Raw genomic sequence first — 27548 nt, forward strand, 5'->3', positions numbered from 1 at the left:
AGAGAGAGGAGACATAGGACTTTCACTCCACAGACGCATCATAATCCAGCCCCAGGAGGTAGGCAGGGGCTGATGAATAAACCCACAGGCCGCTGTGGCAGCTCAATACAGTCATGATTATACCTGCAGAACAGCCAGTCCTGGCCAGCTCTGAACATGCCAGCGTGAGGCGGAGTGGGCATTTGGTTTTCTGAAGGAGTCAGTGGAGGAGAGGAATCAATACACAGAGGGAGCACATATACACATACACACCTGCGTGACTCGCTCTTCCTCTTCTCTTTTCTTTCTCTCCTCTTCCTCCTGCTTCCTCTTCTGCTCTATCTCGGCTTTCCTGATGGGAGAGAGATTGAGGGTGGACTGTTAATGAGTTACACCGGCCCGCGGGGAATTATTCCTCCTGATCAATGACTCACAGGAAGGGACGTGAAAACACAACTGTCACAAAGAGAAACGCTTTGTAGTTCAAACGAGACCCTTCAATAGCAGCTGAAATTGAATCGTGTGGTCTGAGCATTGTTGGTGAGCGTCGTTACCAAATATTAGCATTTTCATATCAAAAGACCTATATATATTATACAGTACATCTCACAAACAGCCAACCACATCTGCTGCATCTTTCATTGTACTTTGTTGTTCATGGATTTGGGTACTGATATATGCAACCCTGCCAAAGCAAAGTCCTTAATAACAGGGAGATTAAAAAAAATAAGCATGAAGAGGGGATAGAGGGTACAGTAATGATATCATATCAAGTAAATGTTTTGCTGCTCCCAATAAAGGAGTAATTTGCAGTACAGTGGGTCCAAAAGTCTCAGAGCACTGGATTTCTTTTTCTAGTTTAAATTTACATTTACCATTTACACTTTTGCTTTGAAGAAAGCGACATTTGAACAGAAATGAACAAAACCAAACATTGCATCTGTTTTCTATATTAATATATTTTAAAATGTAATATATTCCTTTGATTGCAAAGCTATTCAGCAGCCAGCCATTACTCCAACTATAATCTGCTGATTTGGTGCACAAGGAACATTTATTATTATAATTATTATCAAAATTTTTAGCTGCTTAATATGTCTGTGTACGTAAACTGTGACTCTTTGATTAATAAAAAGTTTAAAAGAACAGTATTTGTTTGAAATGAAAATCACTCTTTAACAATATAAATCTCTTTACTGTCACTTTTGAACAATTTAATGTGTCCTTGCTTAATAAAATAATTTGTTTAAAAAAAAAACGTTTTGGATGGTAATATCATATTTTTATAACTAATTTTACAGGACATCATAATCCTAAAACTTTATTTTCTTTTGCAAATTGGATTTTAAATACCAGATTTTGCAACCAGATTTACAAAGTTTCAGCGTTTTGGACCCTACTGTATACGAGTATAGTGAGAGCCATCAAAAGAATGAATGCAATCTTACCATGTTTTGTAAAATGTCATAATTGTTGTATTTCATAAATGTCATAAATGTATGTACTCTAAATACACTTTCAAAGGTTTGCTTTAAAAATGACGTGACAAGTTATGTGACATTCAGCCAAGTATGGTGACCCATACTCAGAATTCATGCTCTGCATTTAACCCATCCAAAGTGCACACACACAGAGCAGTAAACACACACACACCAGTGGGCAGCCAGTTATGCTGCAGTGCCAGGGGAGCAGTTGGGGATTCGATGCCTTGCTCAAGGACTGTCGCGGTTTTGCAGGCCTGAGACTTGAACCCACAAACCTAGGGTTAGGAATCATACTCTCTAACCACTAGACCACGACTTTCCCTAAAAGCTTGTATTCTTAAATTATAATTTATACTGTATTTATAAGTGGCAGGTTCAAATTCATAATGAAACAACAGATAGCATTCTTAAAAAGTTCTCCATACAGAGTGCAAAGAACTTAAGGCTAATCCAAACCTTTAGTTGTTGTTAAAGTATGGTGACTGGAGCAAAATGTTGGCTCCAATAAATGTATGAGGTAAAAGCAGTGCCTCTGAATGAGTAAAAGAAAGGGTTCCAGGCTGGATGGGCCACAAAACAAAGCATGCAGCATGATAAAAGTTGCTGTCGTTGCATCTACTAGTGTGGAACTGAATATTCTTTGACAAGACTATAAACAGAGAAATATCATCATGGCCTGATTCGTGAAACGATGACAGATGCTGTCCATGGCAGCAGACTCTGGAGAATGCATAAGAGAGAGCAGGTCAAGCCGAACCCTCCAGTGATGTATTAATCTCTCTGCCAATCCCCTCCCACACCCTTTTTTTCAGCTCCTGTTCTTCTTTCAAACGCGCTGGGACTCTGACCTAATGTACGGTTCATCCCATTCGAAACTTTCGACGTGACTCACATGCGGCGGTCTTCTTCCTCCTGTTTGCGTAACTGCTCCTCTTCTTCGCGCCTCTTCCGCTCTCTCTCCATCTCCTCCTGGATGTGCTTGAGTCGCTCCGTCTCCTCCTGCTCCTGCTTCTTCTTCTGCATTGAGGAGAGGAGCTGCTCTGAGCGTTTCACCAGGCCCTCATACTCCTGCTCGATCTCCTTGCGGCTCATCACCGTAGACTGAGGGTAAAGTCAAAAAGAGAGTGTGAAAATGGATTTGATTTAAATTATTTGGGTTATTTATGTTTACTGTATATTTTAGTTATAATGGCTGTTCTGCTTACATGTGAATGAAATTTTACAGGGCAGTGTTTCAGACTGTGTCACTTTAATAGTGATTAAAACTGCGTCGACAAATGATTACTATTAAAAAGTCAGAAAAGCGCTAATTAAACTATATCCCTTTTTAAAAATATCCACCATAATGCATTCTACTATACATTTTCCTTTGTGAAAATGTAGAGATATATTGCTTTTGGACATTCATTCGTCAAATGATGTGATGAAAATTTTTCTTTGGAGTGTTACAAGCTCCACGATATGCAACGCATAAGTAAAACGACAATATAAATCATTATAATCAGTAATTATGTCCCCACTAGATGCAACAAATGGCTCGTTTGTAATGGGTTTTATTGGTTCTGTCTCGTCGCTTCCCAAGAATAAAAGATGTGATTGTTTGTAATAATTCATTTGATTCATCATGCAGTCAAAATTAATCAAGAGTGTGAGGTTTTGTTTTGTTTTGTTTGTTATCTACAGTGCTGTCCATAAGTATTACAACAGTAAAGACAAAATTGTTCTGTTTGTTGTGGAGTCAATCTGTAAAAATTATTAAAAGGTGAATATGAGACATAACATTTTTATTACTGAGTGATTCAACACAAAGATGTTTTACCAGCTAAGAAGATCTGCACTTTTAGAGTTTTATCTCCCTATCTGATGTGAGCACAAGTATTGGAACAGATGCCTCACAGGTCTTTCTAAGTGTTCAGCTGTGTCCTGTTGCTTTAACTCTTCAGAAAATTAAAAGCAGGGAATGTGTCTTATCAGTTATATCCATTGCTTCTGCATTCTAAGTCTTGCATTTAAGATGACACACACAACACAGGATGAAGACGAGGAAGCCGACTCTTATAGAAATACAAGCAATTTGGATGCTAGAAGAAAAGAGGAAAGTCAATTAGAACTATATTTAATTAACCCTAAAATACATGTCTGTAAAATCACCAACAACCTCCAGAACGCTGGGGTGATGCTCTGTCAATCTACAGTCAGCAGGAGAATCTGACACAGAATTACAGAAGCTACACAGCAAGACCTCTGATCAGCACCAAAAATAGAAAGGCAAGATTCTTCACAAATGTGAGAGTTGATGGACCAATGAGACAAAGATTAACCTTTATTTAAGTGATTGGAAAACAAAAGTGTGGAGAAAAAAAAGGGAACTGCAAATGATCCTAAGCATACAATCTCATCTGTAAAGCTTGGTGAAGATGGTGTCATGGCATGGGCATGTATGGCTGTCTCCAGAACAGGACCTCTTCATTTTAATGATGGCTTAATGTATAGCCCCTTTCACACTGCAGTTCCGGCAAATACACGGGTAATGTGTTCTGGAAATTGTTCACGGTTCGCTAGATTTTGCACTTTCACACTGGGATATGTGCGTGCTTTCACACACAACCTGTAAATGTCCCGTAACGACACGTGAACGCTAGGCGCGTTATACTTTCACTGAAGCTAGCGAACGATCTCAGCGTCAGTGCGGAAAGTGAGGAACTAACTGATCTCTGCTTCAGTACAGTTTGCAAATATTTTGTTTTCGCGAACATTGATCTTCCTTCAAAACACCTGGTAAAAGAGTAGCGCGATAATGTGCGTCATCACTACTACACGGCATTAGATCTGGCTTTTGTTCACACAGCGCACGTTCCGGGACTGAACCCGGCAATGTTACTAGGTCCCCAACCCGGGATCAGTCCTGGAATCAATCCCGGGATGTGTTTGCGTTCACACAGGAGGCGAACCGGCAATGTTCTGGCAATTTGCCGGGTCGCTACGTGCAGTGTGAAAGGGGCTTAAGGCCGGGTTCACACCGCAAGTTTCAGCAGAGCAGAAGCAGCGCGTTAGCAGCAGGTAGGCAGAGCAGAAGCAGCGCGCGCCTATTTTGCGTTCACACCGGCAGCGGAGGCAGCGCGCAACTGAACAGCAGATTTTGGTCAGAGTGCTCTATAATGGGTACGTTCGCATTGCTTTATTTCCCATTTAAAATACATTTAAATAAAAAGACTAGGCAAGAAGCTTCTTTAATTAATAATTTAATTGTTACTTTTGTTGGATCTTTGTTTTGCTGTCTTTGTTTTCCGTGCAGTAGCCTACGTGTTGTTGATAGAAGAAAGGCCATCGCGCTATATTTGTTATTAAGGAGACTAAAAAGACGCAGACTTTGGGTTCATCCCATTAACCAACGTAGGAGAGAACACGGTGCATATTACCATCTTGTCACTGGGTTTGTTTGCAATCAAATTTACCAAAAACACCCTGAAAACCAATTTAATAAACGGTTTTAAATTATTTGTATTGTAAATGGTTCACAGCCTTGACTTCCTGCTCATCTTGAAATCAGCATTTACTTGTTTATTATATATGCATGTATCACCTGCTTTTGTTATTTGTGTGCTTATGTGTAATTTAGAAATTGTAAATAAATGGTTCCAATTGAATCAATTTTGAATCAAATATTGAGTTGTTTGCTCGTGTGCCAGCGAAAGCGTCAAAAACACTATAAAATTAATTACCATCTGCAATAAGAGCCGCTGCAACTTCATCCCATGCTTTTTCCTTCTCCTGCAAGTCTTTATAAAGTACATTGTGTGGATCATAAAGAACTTATTTCTCAACTTCCACAATGAGACGAGTGTCGTCCATTATTGTCTTTCCAGATGCACTCTGAAGACCACCGCCTGTGACACCACGTGCTGTTGTTTATGATTGTCAGCACGACATCCGTTCTTCTGCCAATACATAGGCCTAGTTAAAAGAATAGGACAACTACTAATAATAAATAAATCTCCAAGGCTAAGCTAGCAATATAAATTATTTAAAGTTGTTTTTGTATTTCGGCAAAAAAAGTCTATTTTTGGATAGAACTGTAAGTACTTTAACAGATTTTGTAAAAAAAAAAAAAAACATTAAAAATAAAATTATAATAAAAAATAGAAAAATATGTGGTTTTAAATATCATACATTTTTTATGTAATTTGCTAAGAACACAGTAGATATCATTAATGCAAATTTTGGGCAAATTTTCGTTTAAGTACATGATCATTTTGGCCATGGTCACTTTATCTTCTATACATATTTTTTATATTAATTTCTTTTTCGTAACATACTGTAGTTCTTGTTAAAACAGCCTAGATGTGCTTTTTTTTGTGCAGTTAGAGCACTTTTTGTGTGAAATCATATTTATTTTGTCCATCAAATGTGTACTTTCACTTTAACTGAGCGTCAGCAGCGCTGCAAAAATAGACCCAGCGCCGAAACGATCGCGGCACTGCTGCTTCTGCTCTGCTTCTGCAACGCTCTGCCGCGCAGCTTCTGCGTGCGGTGTGAACGCTCTCATCTGTTAACATAGGCACCGAAAAAAATACGCGCTGCTTCTGCTCTGCTGCAGCTTGCGGTGTGAACCCGGCCTAAGATGGTGGTAGCAGAATGAATTTGGAAGGGTACAAAATTATCTTGGCTACCAATATTCAAGAAAATACCACCAAACTTATTAGAAAGCACTTCATAATAGATCAGGACAATGACCCAAAACACCCTGCCAGTTCAGTCAAGGACTTTATCAGGGCAAAGAAAAGTAAAGTCTTAAGATTGCCCAAATCAATCTCCAGATTTAAATCCGACTGAACATTAATTTCACCAGCTGAAGAGGAGACTATAGACAGAAACTCCCCAAAACAAGCAACAGTTGGAATTGGCTGCATTAAAGGCTGGGTTTTTTTTTTTTTTTTAAAGTATAAGACCAAGAGTCTCCTGATGTCTATGGGTTGCAGGTTGCTCTGATTGCATGCAAGGGATTTGCAACTAAATATTAGCTTTTAATATTTTACATCTGCTTTAAATTCAACTGTTCCAATACTTATGCACACATCAAATAGTGAGATGAACTCTAAAAGTTCTGTCCTTTTTTATTTGGTAAAGCATGCATGTATCGAAAGACCTAATAACAAAATGTGACATTCTGTAGTTTTGTCACATATTCATCTTTTAATCATATTTGCAAATGTCTTGACTCCACAGCAGAGAAAGCTATTTTGTCTTTACTGTTCCAATACTTATGGAGGGCACTGTATATGCCTGTAATACTAGTGTTTCTGTATTCTAAATTAGAGGCTAGACTGCAAAAGAGATTTTCAAAGTGAGGGGAAGATTTTCAGTGAATAACATCTTCAGTTTGATCTGTTGGTTATTGTTTATCACGAGAGATCTTAGTCTTTGTCAGTTGTATATTTGACTAATTTTTACATAGTTTTTAAAGCTTGACAGCATAAATCACTATTGACTTTTGTTGTATGGAAAACAGAATCTTGCACAGTCTGCCTAAATATCTCCTTTTGTAACAATAAGCGGCTGGAATAATAATAAGGTAAGTAAATGATGACAAATGGTGACAGGACAGGCCACTTGGTTGAACTCTACAGAAGCTTCTTTAAAAAAGCTTTTCTTCCCTTGCTTCATTAAACAAATTTGAAAAAGGGTTTCACAAAAAAGTGGCAGCAACTCAGTGGTTACCCATCAGCTTGGCGACAGCAGTGACGTTGGGCCACATTCACCCGCAGTTGTATTCATAATCCTGCAGATATTCATTAAACCTGGATGTGGATTTTGTGCCATCTGGCAGAGCACCAGAGGTGCGTGGAGGGGTGCAAGCATTGTGAAAGATCATTGTACTGCAGAGGGGTGGGGACTCAATGACAAGGTCTGTCTCACCCCCTAACGCTAGATGAGTTAGCTCTAGTGTGTTGAATGACAGTCATTGACACAATCTACGTTATTAGCCAGGGAGGCCACAGTAATCTCCAGTCCAGATGGTAAGGTGATGGGAGGCATTGCCAATCAAAAACCACATGCTAATCAAAACGTGCTATGCTAATAACAAAGAGGGCTATCATGGGTGCAGAAGTGCAGAACATATCTCATTTAAAGGGAGGAATGAAATGTTCAGGTAGAAAAGTTTCAGCTCTTGTGCCAGGTTTCTATCAGGGAGAACGCACAATATCCCCGCACTCCACGTAGGGCTCCACGTAGAGAATACAATAACGCATATACTGCCTTCAATCAGCCGAAGCAGAAAGTTCGAAAGAAGGCAAGAAATCAACACTAGAAAGGGCATAATGCGACAAAGCCTTGAAAATCGACTTGACAGTGTGTGGTGCGAATGTCAATGAAGATCTGCAGAGAGAAATCTCATTGTCGACTGTCCATTTGCATACTTTCTATTTATTTACTCTGCTGTTGAGCGCTAGATTTTCTGCTGAATGAGATGAAACGCTTCTGCTTTCTTTCTTTGGGCCTTAAGAAGAGAGACACTTGAAGCTGCCAGACAATTCTAGCCACAGCTTTAGACCGCCTTCATCAGGACATGGAAAAACACACACCTGTTGAATTATGCATGGAAACTGATACACGACGGCAGACTAAGAAAAGAGCTACACCATTTAACATCATTGAGCTCGGTACGCTGGAGGAGGTGAAAGGGGGTTTGTCGACCTTGGGTGGTTTTCCGGTGGAAAACCTCACCTTGATTTTGGTCATGAGGGCGTCGGTGGAGGAGGCCAGTTCCTCGACCTGTTTGCTCATTTCTTGTTTTCCCTCTTTGAGTCCATTCACAGCCTCATTGAATTTCTCCATCCTCTTCTTCAAATTTTTCACCTTTACCATGCCATCAATGCTGCCACAGGAATAGAGAATAGGGTTTATTAGTTTATTCAAAAATACATATTTTGTAAACCTCTTCAATGATCTCATTTTGATCTTTTGGGTCATTTTGAGAAACATAAAAAAAGGGTATTTTCATTTTTTTTATTGTACCTCAGATCATCCAAAATGAAGATGAGTTTGTTTCTTCACTGGAACAGATTTGGAGAAATTTAGCATTGCATCACTAGCTCACAAATGGATCCTATGCAGTGAATGGGTGCCGTCAGTATGAGAGACCAAACAGCTGATAAAAACGTCACAATAATCCTCAAATAATCCTTACAACTCCAGTTCTTAAATTTACATCTTCTCAAGTGTAACATTGTGTGTTTGCAATAAAAACATCCATCATTAGGAAGTGGTAATAATCATTATAAATTGTGATTATTAAAGTGAAAAACTGAAACCACCAACATATCGGTTTAGAATGGTTTTAGACTGTTTTCACTTGTAAAAAGTGCTTGATCTGTGCATATTTTTCTCCAGATTCAGATGAGAACTTATAATAATCAGAAGCAATGGTTTGAAGATAAAAACATCTTGATGAAGGTTTTGTTACTTACATAGCTTTTCAGATTACAAGACATTAACTGATAGACTGGATTATAGTAATGCCTTTATTAGCTGTTTGGACTCTTATTGTGATGGCACCCATTCACTGCAGTGGATCCACTGATGAGCAAGTGATGTAATGCTAAATTACTCCAAATCGGTTTTGATGAAGAAACAAAATCTACTCATCTCTGATGGTCTGATGGTGAGTAAACTTTCAGCAAATGTTCATTTTTGAGTTAACTGGTCCTTTAAGACCGTTTCAAAGTAGTAAAAATATGTTAGACTTTTCTTGAAAAAAAGTATAAAAGCTCGTCAAAACCACTTGAAACAAACACAAATACAAAGAATGCATTTTAAACTTGATTTGTATATGATATTTCCATTAAGATTTGTCACGGACAGCTTTCCAAAAACACCAAATAGATGCAAACAACATCGTGACAACACACTGACCCAAGTGTTGGAAAACAGATCCTCACACTGAGTTTGCAATGCATGAGAAATCAGTCACTAATAGCGCAATGCTGTTTGTACATACCGAGCCTTGTGTCTTCTTTTGCACAACCACATGCGAACAGTCTTCTGAATCTTGATGCAGGCACTGGCCCTGAAGCTCATTTTGTTCCTCACTGTAACAAGTAGAAGATTCTTACTCTTCTATAGCATCAAACTGTAATGCAGCAAAAGTGAATGGGAGGGCGTGGGATGCTTTTAATCTGTTTTTACTAAAGGCAGTTTACTGAAGTTGTGAAGGGCGACGTACATTTAATAACTGACAGTGTGCACCACTGGACCTTTCTCCAGCGGCTGCACACCAGCCACTTATTGACCCGCTTTACAAGCTCGGCCAGGTGCTCCGGATCAGACTTCATGATCTGGTCAAACTCTGCAAACTGAGGCAAGCACAGACACACATTGAAATTTATATAGCTGCATTTACGAGGTTCCCATGTGCGCAAGCTTAATGAAACGGTCTCATACTATTCCAACCCTCATGAGAAATATCATAAGACATTATTACCTTCCCAGGGCGGAAAAAAACCCTGGTCAAGCCAAACTTGTAATCATTCTGGTTGAGGCCAAGTGCTTTAAACAGAGCCTGCAGGAGAGGACAATACAATCAGACAGTGTAATGCATATCAGAGATCAATAAGAATGGCATGATGTTACATTTGATGTTTTAATGCCTTGTAAACGTAAAATAAGAATGAAAAATTGTGCTGTTTTGATAATTATTGCCAAAGTGACTTGTGATTTAGAAATAATTTTCAATAATTTCAATCATTCATTAATGGCAGCCTGCTCATTCACTGTATTAGTGTAGCATCTAATTGTACATTTTAAGATGAAGTAAATACTTTATATTTAACCATGGGTGTATAATTAAAATGCAATTTGACTTTCAAATGTATCTGTAACTACTAATGATAAACCACTATCATTTATCACTGAAACCAATTAGGGATCAATCTGTGCGTGCTTTGGCGCATGGATATGAAAGGTCATATAGCCTTTTCTAAATATAATCCAGCAGCTAGCCGTTATCTATCATACTAATCCTAATTATATACACAAGAACATAATGTGAATAACAACACGAATAGAAAGAGCTATTCATTTTAGATGCAAATCAAGATAGATAGAGGTTTACTTTGCAAAAGAGTCGAGGATCAAGCCTTGTGAGCTTGTTGGGCATGTACTGCTTGTACATGTTGTAAAGCTCGTGAAACGGCGCTCGGGAGGGGAAGCCACCCTGCATCAGGTCCAGCACTGATACCATGCCTGAGAGGAGAGGGGAAGTACAGATCATGTAGCTAGTGAAGATACAGAATTTGCTGCATTATAGACCTGAAGCATGAACCAATTTATGAGGAGGATTCACATCTTATTCTTTGTAATGTGCACTCAACATGTAACTTAACACTGTATGTGCTTGCCTTTGTCAACAAAACTCACAGAATTTAGAGTTTATAAGAGTATAAACACTTAGGACACTTACTAAGTAGTACTTTCTTGCTACTATGCAAGTACTGTAGTTGATGAGGCTACATATATCATGGTGCACGACTAATCAACAAAAGGTCTAAACAAAGTATGAAACTAATTGGCACATCGGCATACCAGTGCAGCTCCGTGAATATCCTTTTCTTCTATCTCTTCCATGAAAGTTTATTTCTAAAACTGTGCTAACAGCCTATGAAACGCAATAACAGCAACCTTCAAAAACTCTTGTGGCAACGCCACTTCCCAAACATAATGAAAAATCAGTGGAGCTCACATTTAATATGGCTGCTCCACAGGCAATATCGGGATGTGTTTTAAAACGGAGCTTGCGACTGATGAGCGCTGTGTATTTGCGACGGGTTTTCGTAAATTGAAATATTTGAAGCATTACCGCATGTGCTGTGGGATGAATTGAGAACTAAAAATAAATAAATAATACACCTATAAAATCGTATACATACCCGAGCACTGAAGCTGAGAAAGAATCTGAGCTCCTTCAAACTGGTGGCTCACCATCTTCAGATTAGGTTTAACACAACGGATAAAACTAGATCCCTTTATAACACATACACATGAGAAATGATTACATAGTTATAATAATATATTTTAATACATATATTATTATATTGTTAGGACACTTGAGTAAATGGTGTAGGATCTGGTCTACACTGGACCATATGCACGATCGAAACAGAAATAAACTAAAGCAGGTACACTGTCAATCAGAAGTTATTTTTTTAAATATAATTTAATGTATTTTTATTTGTTTTTATGCTTCAAAAATGCAGTAAAAACAGTAATACTGAAAGATACAGTCGTGGGCAAAAATATAGGTAAATATGATCAAAGAAGGCTGCGAAAATTGATCTGCATTGTTAATCCTTTTGATCATAATTTTTCTCTCCATTTTAAATTCTTATCCAATGAAAAGATACATTTTTGTGAATTTTTTAAATAAAAGATCAAAAGGATTAATAATGCAAATGAATTTTCACAACCTTCTTTGATCATATTTACCATGGGTGCCGATATTTTTGGCCACAACTGTATATTCAAATTTTAAATCCATTTTTAATTTAATATATTTTAAAATGTAATTTATTCACGTGATGGCAAAACTACATTTTCTGCATCATTACTCCAGTCTTCCGTGTCACATGATCCTTCAGAAATCATTCAAATAAGCCGATTTAGTGCTCAAGAAATATTTTCACTTATTGTCAAAGTTGAATGGGCAACTTAGACATACCATCTTCCTGACACGCAAAGCAAACAAGCATATTTTGTTCATTTTAATATGTCATTTACTAGTGCCATAAATCATCAACTGTCACGTTGCATCATTTGCTGTGCCGCCTAGTTTGCGGCATGCATTAGATACACTCAGTAATAACCAAATCAAGTAGCCAACGTTTTTTAAATGAGTAAATAACCCATTACTCACCGTACTGCGTAGCTTTTCCAGTAGAAGGTTCAGTTGGGTCTATGAAATGAAATGTGAGAGTGAGTCCTGCACATTTTAATTAAGAGTATCTTTTCGAGAGAGAAAAAAAAAAAAAGGTTTACACACATGGTTGTAGAATTATGCTGCCATGCAAATGGTATCACACATTTTGACACACACAGGAAGTAACAGACATACATTATGCCGGTGATTAGACCAACTGTGAAGATCTTTTCTACAAATTCAGTATATAATGGAGACATAAATGGCATGATTATGTGTTTACAGTGAAATTCCTTGTATATCATGACAAACAACAACAACAGAGACTAAAAATGTGGCAGCCACATGGAACAAAGACATGGCAATGAACCAAGTGGGTGAAAGAGGTTGGAAGAGAAGGGTGGGAGAAAACTAAGATCTGCAATTGTTTATGAAGTTGCAGGTTACCCTGTGGTGCCGGCACTGAATATTTCAGCCAGGCTTACCCTACAAAAGCTTCAGTTTTTTCACTTTTTTTTCCTTGTTTCTCTTTATATATTTATTTCAGCCCCAGAACTTTTCACAGGGAAAGGCTGAAGAAACAGGAGAAGGTCTAAAAGAGGAGGACGGAGAAAGGGCAAATGTTAGAAGGAAAAGAATTAGATCACCAGGTAAAAGGTAAAATGTCTCTCACAAAACTACCGAGAGGAACAAAAAGAAAACAACTTGACGAATAACAAGCCCCACAAAAACAAAATCTACAGCGGTCTAAAGACAAACATTTGAGGAACTCCTAATCTGAGGAAAGCCTGTAATTCTGAGACCTTTTTTTTTTTTTGTCATATATTCAGGCCTGTTGACAACTTTGACAAAATGTGTTACCTTGCTATCAGGAGAATAGAAATGTAAAGCTAAAGGACAAATTCACCTTGAATTTGTTTCCCACACTGATGAAGCTGAGTTTGCCAGCCTTCTGCTTCGAGTCCTTGGAATTGGAGTTGTTCTCAAAGAGATCCCGAACAAACTTGTCCTTCGACTCGCACACCAGGCTCTCCAAAGACATGTGGAGGGCATCATTATTCTTCTCTACAAACTGGGTCTGCTCTCATAGATACACCATACACACGCACACACACACACACACACACACACACACAAAACCCACAGGGCATAGAAATAAACACAAAGTCAACCTCACAAAAAAAAACAACTACTTTACCAAAGGGATTCCCCCAAGGTCCCAATTGTTTTTACAGTGTGGCAGAAATTAATTAACTTATGTTAAACATTGTCACGTTACAGAACTAAAACAATAAGACTGTTTCCATACAAAAAGGGATTTAGAATGAACTGAGTGAATTGGGACCTTACAGTCTCATAGCACACGGCACCAGCAAAATGTCTTATGATGAATCCTTCATCATCTCTCAAATTCCGGTGGATTGTAAGCTTTGACTTCCTGGGAACCTGAAAAACCAGCCCACACAGAATTAAACTTTCAGCAAAATCCATCTTGGTATTTTTATGACTTTATTTGGGTCTTGACATTGATTGGACTGTCAGGGTGAATCACTACCAAAATGTACCAAGATATGCCCTGGTCTTATTTAACCCCATAAATCAATAGAAGTAACAAACACAATTTTACATAAAGAAAATGTAGCCTTATTACGTACTGCGCCATAGTATTTTCAAGCACATTAAGTTTCAGTCACAATTTAATGCCAAAAAAATACACTATGCATATTTGTAGTTTATATTAATTTAATGTATTATTTAATTTTAGCACTAAAACATGTTTGTTGTAATAAGCCAGATGGAAATATTGATGGTGGAAGATGCCTCCATTAAAGTGATAGTTCACTACTATCCCTTAAGATAATAGATAATTGCTAAACTGTAACATATATGGAAACAACATTAGTGTGGACAACAGGATAATGTATAAATTAGGGAAATGAATGGAAATAATTGCTAGTTTAATTCTTAACACAAAATTAAAAAAAATCACAAAAAAGGCCATCTTTCCCCACTGTGGTAAGATGACTCCCTATCTTTATTAGATTAAAGGTTTACTAAATTAAAGGTTGGTGTGTATAAATATTAGGCTACTCTTTAACAATCCCTTAAAATATGTACATGTTGACACTGAAGGTCAGATGAAAATGCAAAAAATAAAAAAACTGATCTGTGGTCCAAAATGAAGGATTAACTATTAACTACTAAGGGGCTGTATGAAACTATCCAGCAGGCAGGTGGTTTAACCCTTTAACTGTCACCCCGTCCCATATACGGGATGCCTACATTTACTTCACTATATTACAATTAAATCTAATCTAATCTTTAACTATATATCGTTGGAAAGGTCTAAGACTCCCAAATATATATTTTACCAATGTTTTTTGTTAAGAATAATGTAGGAAAAGTAATAGATTAATTTATGACAAGAGTGCACCCTCAAAAATCTACATTATAAAAGGAGTTCTGACCTTTGTTCAAAAAAGACTTCTTCATTGCCTTTTTCTCACTTTTCTCTCATTGCCACATTTAAGAAATCATCAGAAATTATATATCAACTGAAAACTTAAAATCTCAAAATTCATCCTTTAAAACCCATTTTAAAATCGGACATTGCATTTCCATGTAAATGGTATATCAATATCATGTTACAAAATGTTTTCATTCATGAATTAAAAAAAAGTAAGTTCGGACCGTGCACTATAAAGTCTATGTTCAAAAATGGGAGTGACAGTTAAGGGGTTGCTTTTCTTTGCTATACTGTATTGGCTGATGGAAGGAACCAAACCATATCTTACGGTGAGGCGGAAGTGATCTTTGTGCTTGCTGTGAACCACCTCTGCAAAGTGCTGATCACTGGGCTGGGGAAGACGGTTCTCCTCATCAAGAATATCCAAGATACCCACCAGCTTTGCCTCAACCAGATCTGCAAAGCAATAAAGTCACAGAGAGAATTTTGGGACTGACAGAAACTCTTCATATGAATGAATTCAAGTTGAATAGTAAATTAACATATTCAATCCCCCCTCAGAAGGTATTATCCAAAGTGAAGTACAAGACTAATGCAAAGTCTGTAGGCAAACATGGACCTATTTGATAATCATTACGAAAGCATCCGTCATTTGCATAATTCAACTGAGACATGCGCAGGTGAGAGAGGTGCGGATGCAAGCGCAGTCATGAATTTGCATAAGCAGACTCCCGAGTATAATTGTGATGTGATTGATGAGGAGACATGCAGGGAAAGGACCTATGCGTCCATTTGGAAGTCACAAGGACATGTGTTGCATCATTACCGAGAGAATTAGGAAAAGCAGACATGGCGAAAGGAAAGCAAGTTTTTCCCTTTGGAAAAGAAGTGACATCTGCGATATGCAGGTGTTGTGTGCAAGCTTTTTGCGCCGCATCATAGGTGAGATGTTATGTTAAGCCCCCTGCATACGGTGCAAACTCACACAAGTTAAAATAGATTTGACAGCTTGTGCAAAAAAAAAAAGAAGAGGTGGATGCTTTTGCAATACATATGAGGAAGATACTAAATAAGTCATTAGGGTGTTAAAATACAGACAGACTAAAAAGGTAAAAGGCATTGGATCGGATACCTCAAGACAACACAGTTCGGTCTGGTGTTGGTATTTGCATTCAGTGAGCCGGTGAAGATTTCAGTGTTCTGAGACTGGACTGACTTTCTGTTTCTGACAGGGTGATTTGGGTCAGACTGCACTGCTCAAGCGATCACCTTTAAAGCCGGCATCAAAAAACTAAAACAGTGCGAGCTCTTCATCTTATCTCCTAAACCCTCTCCAGGGAGCTCAAGAGAGGTTTCTCCCAGGATCCATTCCTGTGTTATCTCAGGCACCCAGCATGGATTTCTGCTGGAACATTCATCTTTCGGCATGATATGTCCAGAGAGTAACAGACATGGCGATGTATACAAATAACTATGTTTTTTGGCCTTTGAAGGTCATAATTTGAGAAAGAATTACATTTGCACATTGGGTTTAGAGACCATAGCATTTCTACGTGAGGAGGACTTCATTATATTTAAGTTGGCGTCTATGGGCCATAGTGCATCCCGTAATGAATGGAATGGAGGAAGGCCATTGTTATTCACAGCCAAAGGAACACTGACCTATGCAGTCCTGATTATCTACATAATGAACTTCATTTACTCCCAGGCCTTCTTTCTGATACAGCTCTTGCTCCTGGGGAGAAAAAAAAAAATCACCACAAGATGAAAGTGTATCGTTTTTGCTGAAGTGGGAAAACGCTTAACTTAATCTGCTGGAACAAGAACGTCTCAAAAGAAGTTATACTGGAATCATTAAATCGGAACGGTTGTGTGCTTACAAAGCAAAAAGAATACAGATGAAATGGCTTCATGCGTTGGTTTTAGGAAGGGCATAGTTATGATTCGCTGATCAATACTAAAAATCCCAATAACATTGATGACTCACCTCTTTCAGTATGCGTTCATTAAAAAACTGCTGCAGCTTTTCGTTACAATAGTTGATGCAGAACTGCTCGAAGCTGTTGTGCTCAAAATACTCTGAACAGGAATATGAAAAAAAGCATTCTATGATTCATGTGCTGGGTATATCTTTAAAAGCATTTAACAGTTACACTATTTCACAGACACTGTTAGTGAGAGCTAATTATCATTAATCCTAATGCATATTCTCAACCTTATTTCTGTATAAGACAAGCTAATAGCTAGAAAATAAGACTTGGCTTTCTCATTTCTCATATGCATCTAGTTGATTTGTTTGACCATTAAAGAGCCACTGAAATCTGTGTTAATGCAACGTGACCCATCCATTGTGGATATCACACAGCCTTACCAAAGCCAGCGATGTCCAGCACACCGATGAAGTTGGAGGACGTATCAAAGGGGAAGCACTGGTTGACCCGTTTGACCACATGATCAAAGAGCCGGCTGTAAACGGCTTTGGCGAGGGCATCGCGGGCATTGTTGGCCTGTTCCACCTTCAGAGGCACCCTGGAGAGGAGCAAAGTGGGACAGGAGGAGTCAAAATCTGGGCCAGGGCTTTGGCTAATGCCGCCTCATCAATTCATGTCCATTCTGTTTTACTTCATCCAACTTTGCACTCTTAAGACAGTGGCTGTTTTACCACTCCAAGCAAAATGTGTAGAAAAAAAAAAAACTTCAGGGGAAAGCAGAACGCCAACGAGAAATAATTTTGAGTCAAAATGCAATTTATTTCCCTCTCAATTCCATTACGATTGCAAATGCTCAAGGCTGCTGAAAATCTTCTCTGACTTTATTTGACCTGACAATAGAAGTTTCTACAGTTAGACAGAAGACAAACGGATATAATTAAAGCCGCTGAAATTGTTTGGCAATGATATAAAAGATATTTTTTAGGGGGTGTGGGGGCTTGTATTTATGGGGACGTAGGTAAATTGGTTAACAGTATCATGAGTCCCCCAAAGACCACTATTCCTAAAACTATGCAAGAAAATATGTTTATGGCATGCAAATAACTGGGTCTAAATGGCCTAGACTACTTTTAACACAGAAACATCCTTCATTCCAACATCCTCCTTTTCTGCGTTGTTGTTCATCAAGTATATAAAAAAAAAAAATGTGTAAAAAACCTTAATTGTCCTCCAGCAGATTAATTACATAATTCAACTGAAACGGGTACAGGGAAAAGGTTCAATTCATACTTATTTTGCAGTGATAACTTTGATAAATGTATACACACAGAACAAACAGCACTTGAAACCCCGGCGAAGCTTAAAGGGCTTGAAATGCAGCAGCGCAGCGATATTACACGAAAACACAATAAATCTCTATAACACACGCCTGTTAAAGCAAAACAGCTCATAATCACAAGACACAATGGCTCCCCACAATCCTCAGGAGGCATACGGAGGGAGGCCAGCGAACTGAAACTCCAGAACTAGATGATAAAACCTTCCTGCTCTCTCGACGGTGCCGTCCCGCTGAGGGAATACCTGCTGTGTGACTCTTATTGCCTGCACAGTTAATAAAAGCTGGGCCTGGCTCACAATAATCTCTATGATCTCGAGTCTGCGAGATTGCTTTTCATTAACTCTCTTTTATGCGATTAGAGTATTCCCTCCGTAGCACGTGTGTCGAGAGGCTGCTGCGCTCTTCCGTCTCAATGTCACCTGCTTTGTTGCGTTTAACAGATTTTTAAGAATCACAAAGCGCCTCAAATGAAGCTCTGTCAGGCACAAGCTGCTGCCCTTTCCGAGCGTCAGTGTAGCCTTGTTTGAATACAGTCTCCATAATTTTCCATAAAACGCATATTACATATTTACGTGGTTGTGCATCTGTTCGCAGTCAAATAAGGAGGGCAGTGAAACCTCTTGCGACTTTGATTCTCATCATACCTAAAAGACCCCAAGCCACTCCCTCAGACAAACATCCATTATTCATACAGTGCAAACACTCCCAGTCCTGCATCTGTGCTCGGTTAAATATTAATCCACCGAGCGCTGGCCTATCATTCAGACGGCACCGAATATGAAACCCCACCTGGGCGATGAAGAACGGAGCATTACGATTTGATCGAGGCAATAGAGTTTTTCCAATTTCTCTCCCCTTCGACAACAAACTTGTGCAGTAATCGGACTGCGGGCTTTGCACGGAGAAAGCTGAGAAGAACTGGGCTTTTGTTTCACAAAATTGCAAACCCGAGACTTATCTTTAAAAGGTAGTGGAAGAAGCTGCTTGATACCTCAGTCTAGTTGTGAAAGGCCTTCTCCGTTACGTAATCAATAAAAATAAATACGTCCGTTTAAATGCAGAAGTCTTTGAATGGCAACTAGACTATTACGGCCCCTCAGCCAATTTAGTCAATGCCACATTTGGTTATACTGACTAGATCTCTAATGGAAAAGCTGCGAATAGCTATTTTCAGCTCTCCTCTTGTCTGTAAGGGGACGACCAGAGGATTCATTTAACAGTTGTGCGAATGCGAATGGGATGAAATGATGAAATGTAATATTAGAAGAGATTTCGCATCGCGGGGAACATTGAGATGTGAGGAGAGTGTGGAAAATACCAAGCAGGGATCTGTGGTTACTTTTTGGTCGACTTTTGTTCCTCATTTGAGAGAGAAATAGAACAAATCAGGCTGCCGGAGGGTCAGTGGGTGAACAGATGTTAGGGTCACTCACTTGATGACTGTGCCTTTGGCGCCCCCTGCAGTGGTGAGCATGACCCTGGTGGTGAGGCTGACTCTCAGGTCGTCCTGGTCCAGGCCCAGGAGCTCGGCACAGTATTCAAGAGTCTGACTGGTCTGGTTCTTCAAAATGCAGCCACCTGAGACCAGATGCAAATGTTTAACGCTCATCTTTAAACTGTGGCAAAAAAAAATATATATATTACTTATGATGTGTCCTGACAGCAGAGATTTATAAATGTTTCAATGTACATTTAGAAAATAGATTAAAAAAAAGGTTTGTGTGTGTGTGTGTGTGTTTGTGTGTGTGTATATATATATATATATATATATATATATATATATATATATATATATATATATATATATATATATATATATATATATCCTCTATGACATTATGTTGATTTTTTTATTTATTTATATGGTCTCAATAACATGGATTTCATATATATATATATATATTATATATATTATATTATATATATTATATTTTACAGAAAACGTTCTTGGTTTCCCCCCTAAAAAAAAATATTTTTTTGTACACATAATAAAAGATTACGCCAAACTACTTAAAAAGATTTCCTTTGCAGGATTTTAATTTTTTTTAATGAGGCTCTTTTTGTCATTTATGAAAAGAATTTATGAAAAAAATGGTCTTCAGGTCTCCTGTAAGACCTCTATAACATTAGGAGCAGACCAAAGTGTTAAAAGGTATTGTACCTTCATCAGAGGAGGAAAACAAATGCTCTCTAATGAAGTCTTTTGAGTTGGAGGAGGACTGGGTGTGTGTGTGTGTGTGAGGGAGTCTAATGAGAACATGAGCATGAGCTCGGAAAATAATGAAATAACACTTCAGACATCAGTGAAAATTTCTTCCCTGACTGAACCAGATGGTGCAAATTCTGTATAAAAGCAAAATTGGTCATATTTTGAAGTCCCTTAACCTGAAAGAAACCAAATACTTCTAAACCAAGCATGACATGACAAAGCAACAAGCAATAAACCCCATCTCTTTTAGCATAATTGCAAATGACACAAGACATTTTATAGGCTGTTTGGTTTCTAGTTCTGCTTTATTGCAATAGATAAAGAGTGAAATCTCCCAGGTTGCATATGAAACATCAAATATGTGCTCATTGGTTGTAATTTTATCCCTATATGCCTGAAACTTGTGACATCATGCTGGGTTATTTTTCTACTGATGCTATATTTATGGCTACCAGAGGTGCTTCCTGTCTCTTCAAAGTCGATATTGCCGAGATGAAGGACACCAGACACCACTCTGAAGAGATTGAGCTTCTCTGTGTCATCCAGGCCGATTTTCTTCATGGCCACCACCATCCTGTTGAAGTCCCCCAGGTCATCCAGCAGAGGGTCCTTCAGGGCACCCACCTTCCCATGCTAGAGACACAACGGACCATCAAGACACACGTTTCCAGAAGTGAAACGATCAATACGTCACACTTCAAGTGTGTGAGAAGGAAATGCAGTGGCACAGCAGCTGTAATCAGAGATCAGAAATGCACAGTATATACATCTAGATCTCTGATTGAAGGAAGGAAGAAAAGAAAAACCACACCTGAGGGTCAGTGTGCCAGCACTTCCCTTTTTCGGCTTCCTCCATCATCAATTAATCACACTTTGTCCAAAGAGCAACATTAACATTGTGTTTAAAGGATACAACAGTGAGTAAATGATGACAGAATTTAGTTCTTTTTGGGAAAACGATGCCGTTAAGTCACTGATGTACTGATAATCTGCAGTCTGATGACAAGGTAGATCACACCACTCTCACCACAGTAGAGTTTAAACACGGTTTAATACCCATAACTACAAGCACCCCAGACAAAAATACTTTTTTTCCACACAGAAAGCCTCATGCATATTAGCTTGCAGACCCATGCACATACTAATAACTAATTTCATGCACAGAAACCCAGAAAGCTGAAGAACGTAAAGCGTGAAAAGCATTCAGAAAGGCCAACTGGTAAAAACATCACCTTATGATCCTGAATTTTAAAAAGATCAGGGGAAGGCAAAGACACATAATATTGAGTTAGGAAACTACGAATATAAACAAATTGGCTAGAAAAGTACGTAGTGCTCTGTTCCGGCAGCCTTGCATATACATTTTGCTCATTGGCAATCCCAGAATGCAATTCAAGTTCAATTCAAGATGGCTAAGTGGAACACAATCATAAATGCACTGAAATCTTTTTCAATTCTTAAAAGTATCTCTAAATATGTACGATAACACTTTCTATGAAGCCTGTATTTATAATAAGGCTATTCTTAAGTTATTATAATTAATAATGCGTATTTAAAAAAAGCTTATGATATGTTGTATCATCTTATAAATAAATCATAAGAACCGTTTTCATGTATTATAATACTTACTTATTTGTGGTTATAGCTTTTAAGAGTATGATGATTTATAATTATAACATTTCCGGGTCTAAACCTTCTATCAGATGCCCAAAGCAAATAAAAAATTGTGCTAAAATGCACTCCCAGTGTGCTGTAATACTACAGAAGAATCACGTACTAACCGAAATACAGGGATTCATTTTTATGAATCGATAAAATATCGGTTTCTGGGACACCGTGACTTTTTAAAAGCTTCGCTTAAATTTGAATATAAATCTACAGTTCTCTTCTCATAAATGGCTGTTGAGATAGTATTCTCCATTGAAAGAGTAGAGAATTCGACCCATGAATATTAAGTATTCATTATGTCACGACTTGATTGGAATAAGATTTGAAATGGGATAGATTAAAAACTGTCTGTTAAGTCAATCCGAGTTCTGCTTGTATTGCGCAAATTTCCTGCCTTTGTAGAAAGTTCCAAGTCTGTCACTTACACGCTTCCTTGGTTAGGATGCATTCCTAAAAAGCCGTTGGCTATATAAGCACTAAACTGCTCTCTAGGTTTTGGACCAGAGCCTGAGCAAAGATAAATCTCAGTTGATTCAGAATTAAAAATGGATTGCATAAATAGCCTGATACCAACCCAAACTCATTATGAAATTCAAGTGTTCAAGGATGATTAAAAGAAAGGAGAGAAAAAAACCACCAAAAGTACCATCTGCAAAAACGGGGTAAGAAACTAATCCCAGATCTTCATCTGAAAATGTAGTGAAACAGACGGCGTTGAGCTAGCAAATGAACTACTGCACCAACAGAAACAGCAGCTAATGAATATCTCATCACCTCCAGAGGGATCCAACACAACGATGATTTATAATAATGGCCCTTGATAACAATAACATCAACTGATGGGCTCGGTCTCCAGAGAGGGCTGTGTGCAAACACAACAACGCTGGAATGTATTACACTTTACATAATTCATCAAAGACCTGAACTGATTTCAGAGGGTAACTAATTCTATTTGAGGCAAAACGGTGATCCTGCAAATGTAGAGATTCTGGCTGCGGTCAAGGTCTGTTCATTCAGCATGTCCTCTAGACTTAATTGTACTACACAAACAAAAATAACGCAAGGATTTGATCATCAAAAACAAGTCTGAAATCTTAACTACAGCTTAACTTAGGGTTGTTTATTACTTCAAATTTGCCACAAATGTCTATAAGAATGCAGGAACGAGGACACGGACTAATCAAGTTTTTGACCCAGAGATACCCAAACACAGACGATTCAACGTACCTCAGGACTTTTCCTGTTTTGCATGATCTGTTTATCTGAATCCTTGTTTGCAAAGTATCGGGTGCAGCCGCGATTCAAATACTGAGTGAAACACAAACACAAAGTGAGGCAAGTTAATATAGGAGACCAAACATACATTCCTAATCATTGTAAAGCAAATATGCCATCTAGTGGCACATCTCCATTTTCATGGTCTCATGTATTTAATGTTTACTGTATAGAAGACCTGGAAATCACATATAGGATTTTATTCAGTTGTGTGCTTTGATACAGTCTGTTTGCTATGGCCACAGCTGTCAGATTGCTTTCATTGCATCAATTATAACATAAGATCTCAAGCTTTCCTGTTGAACAGAGTGTCTAAGCTTGGTGTAATGCTTTCCAGGTTCCTGACACACACACAATACTCAGGAAACTGACCCGGAAGTTGTCCGGAGAGTTGAGGTGAAGCATGTTCCTGACGTCCTCCGATGCCCCAGCGCAAAGTCTGTAAAATATGTGATAGTTTCGCTCTTCTGCGCTCTGCATGCAAATCCGAGACTTCTCCAGCAGATAGTGCGAGACAAATCCCCCCACGACTGCATTCTAAACACACGATGAACACAATTATTAATGAAGTCTTACAGAGATCACGCTCCAGCCTCCGGAGTAAGAGAAAGCGTACCTTCTCATTAAAGTGAATTTCCACAAACTTTCCAAACCGGCTGCTGTTATTGTTCCTGACAGTCTTTGCATTTCCAAAGGCTTCAAGCAAGGGGTTGGCTGCACAGAACAGACATTATTTAAAAACTGATTTTGCATCTTATGCAAAAATCAAACAATAGACACAACCAGTTCAAAGTGTCTTTAGAGAACATACCCTCAACAATCCTCTCATCTATATCTTGACATGTCCCATAAGATGTGGTTAAATACCTGAAATTAAGCAGATCAAGACATGGTGGAAATGACAAAACTTGTTCAAATGAAACCTAAAGCATATTTACTTACCAGTAACATTACTGAGCAATGCAACATGCTACCATTCAAACGTTTCGTGTCAGTAAGACTTTTCAATGTTGCTGATTTGCTGCTCAAGAAACATTTCTTATTATCATCATAGGGTTAGGGTTAGGGTTAAAAATAGTTGTGTGTAATCATTTAATTGAAACAGAAATCTTCTTTAACACTATAAACGTCTTCATGGGTCAGTTTTGACCAATTTGCTGTATAAAAGTATTCATTTCTGACCCCAAAAATGTGCATGGTAGTGTAACTCTATAACATCACTAGAAAGTTTATTAAGGCTCCCTGAATAATCCTCATATCAAGTCACACAAATGAAAACTACAATGGGTTTTCATGTTTTTGAACAGTTCCATAGGCATGCCATAATAATTTTTAATAATTATCATTTTTATTTAAAAAACAAATATCTCTTATGTCTAAAAATAAATATTGTCCTAACTTCACCACTACTGCCAGGTATGGCAAAAACGACTAAATTTGGACCCTGTATGCATGTGAGAAATATTAATAGGAGTGTTTTCGTCATTCAATAAAAATACTGACAGTTGTCATACCTGAGAACAAACTTTGTGTTTTCTGTTTTTCCAGCACCCGATTCACCGGACACAATGATGGACTGACTCATCTTCAGAACCCTCATGTCTCTGTAGGCTTTATCCGCTGAGACAGAGACACAGAGAGAGAGAGACAGATGTTTCTTAAAATCACTTTCAACACTGTAGCCATTTAAAATAAAACATATCTACAAAATAAAGCCTTAGAACTGAATCCTTAAGTGTCCTATTAGAAGCCCACTCACCAACAGCAAAGACATGAGGGGGAAGTGTCCCCAAGAGCGTCCCTGATAGCTCTTAATGGTCTCTGGGGAGTAGAGTTTAGGGATGTCGAAATACGGGTTCACAGCAATCAGGATGTTAGCCACAGACGTCTGAAATAAAACACACACATGGTCAGAAAACATGTAAAACGTTCGTTGCCATGTGTGTGATTCAGTATTTGGAGTCTTCCATATTTTGAACAAACTGAAAATCAATGGCTGAAGACCCAACAAAAGTTCATGTTTTAACCACTGTCATTCAACGCTTCATCATTTCAGGTTAGCTGCGCCATGTGGAGCGTCGCTACCTCACAGGACCTAATTAAGTGCATTGGGCAACTTGATAGCGTCTGAGCAGGATTAGCGGGGTCATCTGAGACGTGCAGTCACAGTAGGCCAGGGCCTGGGCCGTCTCCTGACAGGCTCGGGGGCTGTGCTGATGAGCGGACGCTGACAGTGGGACCGCCGTCTCTCAGATAAGAGGCTAATAAGGGCTACTGGAGCACGACAATAACATGCCCATCAGCTCCGTGCCTGCAGGGATGCCTGCCGGTGAGATCTACGCCCCACATTACCCTGAGGTGATTGTTAAGCCAAATATTTGAATACATTGTGCATTTAAAAAAAAGATTTAATGACCCAAATCTGTTAAAATTTTAAGTGCGGTTTCATTAAAAGAGGCTTCAATTCATCAGAGAATCAATTTGTTATACATATTTAGGTTATGGGTGTAATTTAAAATGCTTAGCTTAATATGCACAGACAACTCGGGTAGGTTCTGTGGTGCTTTAAAAACATGAATCTGTTCATTTGAGCAACCTAACCTAGTCGATACATCAACATTGGCTCCAACAATGGTGTGAGCTTAGGGCGGGATTATCTGTTCATCCAACCAATGGAAAATGAGGGGACGGCACTAGAGCATGAGCGAAGACTTTTCAATTTTCACCTTTTCTGTGAAGTTGGATCTGGAAGTGTTTTTTCCCCATAGAGATTTTTAAAAAGTCACAAGCCAGCCAGCTACAGTATGAGCAATCAGTGCAGAGATTTTGTAGCATGATTTTCTCTTTAGAGAATCATGGGTAATGTAGCTTTTCTATTAGGAACTCCGCTGATAAACACGATTATTTGAAAAACAGGTTGAAATAATGCGGGCTGAAGGATTCAACGAAATCATAAACTATTGATTTACATCCTCGAAGCTCACAGTAAGTCTGTTTTCAAGGGTTTATAAGTAATTGTTAAACATCTATTTCCCTATGGTGAAAATCAATTACATTTTTACTTGGTTTGAAAGACTTCTGTGTGAGCAGATCTTCATGCATCACTACACTATTCACAATAAATAATGGACCTCATTTCTCAGCAAAATTTTGCTAATGTGCCCACACCCTAAATCGGTCCAATTGGAGTTGCTTATGTTATGAGTTGGCCAAGTATTTGTGTATATGCATAGTTTTGGGTTTGGAAAAGGGCACAGAAATGATAGAAAACAAGAATTCAAAACAGGAATTTAACTTACATAGATCAAGTCTTTGCTGTAACGAACACGGATGTTGTTTAGAAGAGTGCCCTCATTTAAATACATAAGAGAACCTGGAAGTAAATATGTAAACATGTAACTAATATATATCCCAAGTAAATAAGAGAATATCTTTGAACATCATAAGCTTAACTATCTAAGATGATACAGGTAGAAATATACTTACAATTGTCTTCAACATGTTTGTTGACATCGTCCTCAGCAGGAAAGACTTGACTGATGGGTGCCAGGAATGTCTGCAAAGAAGTCAAATGAGCATTGTCAACTCTATGACCTCCGGCCAAATGAAAAACCTGGCCTAACAACAACTGCCTACATTAACCTATTTCACTATCTATCCATATTATTAAAAGCACACACCACTTACGACCACGCAGAAGATTAATGGGACAAAAAAAAAAAAAAAAGTAAATGATGGCAGCAGTTTGTCCTCTCATTTCCGACTCTGTCTGGTTACTTTCAGTGAAGTGTAAAGCTATAAACACTCAAGGTCTTCATACAATACGACTGCTCAAATGACAATGAAGAGCGGTGTTAGGTCAGCCATGATTGATCGTGTCTAATGGTGGCCATAATGCAGAGAAGAAACAGTAAAGTCATGTTAATGTGAAAGGTAAGAACGTAAGCTGCGAAATCCATTACATGACACATTATAAGACATTCCAGAACTGCCCATCACACCAGTGCGTTATTCAGAGCGAGATGAGACAGGCCGACCTTTCTCAGAAAACTCATCTCATCCCTGCTTTACATTATTCCACTGCCTCACTTTTATACAAGCCATTTACATTAGGACAGTTATCATATGTCTCAATGTCATGGTTATCATCGACCTCTTTGGCCTAAAAAAAACACACACAACCTTTTTTAAAATCTCAAAAAAAAAAATTAATCTTTGTTTAAAAAAAGCTAACAATCCATAGCTTCTTACAGTTCTTAGAAATTTACTCTTTGTATTATTCAT

General features: G+C 38.3%; 1 pseudogene; it reads right to left on the minus strand.

Annotated features, from left to right (window-relative positions):
• Nucleotides 1-201: 201 nt before the first annotated feature.
• LOC113096496 (unconventional myosin-VI-like) lies at nucleotides 202-27548 on the minus strand (annotated as a pseudogene).

This window comes from Carassius auratus, unplaced genomic scaffold (assembly GCF_003368295.1).
Source record: "Carassius auratus strain Wakin unplaced genomic scaffold, ASM336829v1 scaf_tig00215948, whole genome shotgun sequence".
NCBI classification, from domain to species: Eukaryota; Metazoa; Chordata; class Actinopteri; order Cypriniformes; family Cyprinidae; genus Carassius; species Carassius auratus.